Source organism: Nannospalax galili, unplaced genomic scaffold (genome assembly GCF_000622305.1).
Source record: "Nannospalax galili isolate Female #2095 unplaced genomic scaffold, S.galili_v1.0 scaffold3308, whole genome shotgun sequence".
NCBI lineage: Eukaryota > Metazoa > Chordata > Mammalia > Rodentia > Spalacidae > Nannospalax > Nannospalax galili.
Window position 1 is genome coordinate 84,873 of NW_008357245.1, and position 2,785 is coordinate 87,657.

General features: G+C 38.4%; 1 pseudogene; it reads left to right on the forward strand.

The window, feature by feature from the left end:
• Positions 1–2,398, forward strand: part of LOC103751584 — a 5,513-nt pseudogene extending 3,115 nt beyond the window's left edge.
• The last annotated feature ends 387 nt before the right edge of the window (positions 2,399–2,785 follow it).

The following is a 2,785-nucleotide window of genomic DNA, read 5'->3' on the forward strand; positions in this document are numbered from 1 at the left end:
TTAGCCACCATGTGGGTGCTGGGAATTGAACCTGGGTACTCTGCAAGAGCAGTCAGTGCTCTAAACTGCTGAGCCATCTCTCCAGCCCCAAATTCCACATTCTTGCTCCGCAATTTATTTTGTTCTCTGATCCATGTTCTTTGATTTTGTTTCAACTTTCACCTCCAGGTTTCTAAAGATTATTAATAGGGGTATCAGAGCTGCTTGGGGTATAATCAAGTTCCTTTCACTACCTGCTGTATAGGTTTCAGCCTTTATAGATTTCTGTGTTTTTTTATATAAGAATGGTGTCATTTCTGTAGTTTCATTTCAGTTGCTCTGACAAAACACCCTGACAAAAGCAACTCTAGGGAGAAAGGGTCTACATGGCTTACAGTTCCAGGTTCTAGTCCATCATGGTAGGGAAGTCGAGGCAGGAACTTGAAGCAGCTGGTCATATCCACAGTCAAGAACAAGGAGAGAATGAATGCATGCATGCCCACTCAGCTCACTTTCTCTGCTCTTAGACAATTTAAGACCTAAACCCAGGGAATGATGCTGTTCACTTTTAGGTTGAGTCATCATACATCAATTAACATAATCAAGACAATATTCCACAGGCATGCCCACAAGTTACCTTGATCTTGACAATCTCTCACTGAGACTCTTCTGAGACTTTTTTTAGATTGTGTTAACAATTGAGACTAACCATCACAAGAGGTATAGAGAGTGCTCTCATTTTGCAGAATGGGCTAAATAAAGCCTAAGAATCAACCTTTAACCACAATAATGCATTAAAATCTTACTTCCCTTTTATAGAAGACCTATGGAATATTCATGACCATGAAGCCAGAGACCAGGAAAGCCAAGATGGAAATTCAAGGCAAGTCCAAGTATTAATATTAGGATGGATGATTAGTAAGAAAGAAAAGTCTTGATTGGAATACTAGGAGTGGGGGGACCAATTGTTAATATTAAATGTGATAAAACTGGCATTGGAATGAATCTCAAAGAATATAACCCAAATAGGAACGCTCTTCTTTCTGAGAGACCTTATTTAGGATCAAGAGATTGAAACTTTGTAGTTATCTTTTTATCCTTCTGAATTATGCACTAAACTGGCCTACATTATAGAAAATGTGGTCTGGCAGTTGAGAATTCCTGAGACTATAATGCAGGGGAAACCTCATTCTATCCAATGTTAAATCACAGTGTAAATCAATGTTCTCAGTAGAGAAACTGTATGAATCTAACAAGCATAGGAATATCTCTAATGCTGTCTATCAAAGTTACTCAGAGAGGACATAGCACCAAAGAAGTCTTAAAAGGCCTACGCATTAATGAATATCGAACTGTCTAGGAAAGAAGAAATCACAAAACGTCGGAAAACTTATATCCAACAGGAAAGCTATGATTGTAATGACTGTGGAAAGTCCTTCTGCCAGAAGTCTTCCCTCATAACACACCAGCCCACACATACTGAGAAGGCATTTGAATGTGAGAAGTGTGGAGAATCATTTTATAAAAATGAAGACCTAACAGCACATGAGAAAATTCACACCAGAGATAAAACCTACGCATGCAAAGAATGTAACAAAATTTTCTACCACCTCTCCTCTCTCAGTAGACATTTGAGAACCCACGCAGGGGAGAAACCCTATGAATGTAATCAGTGTGAGAAATCATATTACCAGAAGCCACACCTCATGGAACATCAGAAAACACACACAAGGGGAAAACCCTTTGCGTGTACAGAGTGTGAGAAGTTTTTCTATGTGAAGGCATACCTCCTAGTGCATCAAAAGACACACACAGGTGAGAAACCCTTTCAGTGTAAGGAATGTGGGAACTTCTTTTCTCAGAAGTCACACCTCACAGTACACCAGAGAATGCACACAGGGGGAAAACCCTACAAATGTAAGGAATGTGGGAAACTTTTCTCTAGGAAATCATAACTCAAAACTCATCAGAGAACTCACACAGGAGAGAAACCCTATAAATGTTAAGGAATGTGGGAAATGTTTATACCAGAAATCAGCCCTCACAGTGCATCAGAGAACTTTATACAGGGGAGAAACCCTTTGAATGTAATAGATGTGGGAAAAACTTTTTCTATAAATCAGACCTCACTAAACATCAGAGAAAACATACAGGAGAGAAATATACAGAGTGTGGGAAATCTTTCTCTGTGAACTCAGTTCTCCGATTACATCAAAGGACTCACACAGGTGAGAAACCTTATAAATGCAAGGAGTGTGAGAAATCATTTTCTCAGAAATCACATTTTGTCATACATCAGAGAAAACACACGGGAGAGAAACCCTATGAGTGCCAGGAGTGTGGGGAAACCTTTATCCAGAAGTCTCAACTCACTGCACATCAGAAAACACACACTGGGAAGAAAAAGGCTAGCAAATAATATTAATTCGGAATTTCCATTTGGATAGAACTTTCTTCTATAATTCACACAAAAGAGAACCTTATGAGTATCAAGAAAGATAAGAAATTCAGCCACAATCTTTCCTTAAAGAATTGTCGGCAAATGCACAGAAAGAAATTCTGTAAATGTATTAGGAAGGACTTTTTACAACATGGTACACTTTCCTAAACAACAGTAAACAGATGGGAGAAAATGTAAAGACTGAAAAACATGAAAGACACTTTTCTGTGATGACATCTAGCTTTATATAATCAAAGGTACACAGGCACGAGTATTTTAAATATTCAGAAATTTTTTATGCAGGTTGCATCCATTTTAAAGAGCTCAAGGGGGAATAAATGCAAAGATTGCAACAGATATAGATGC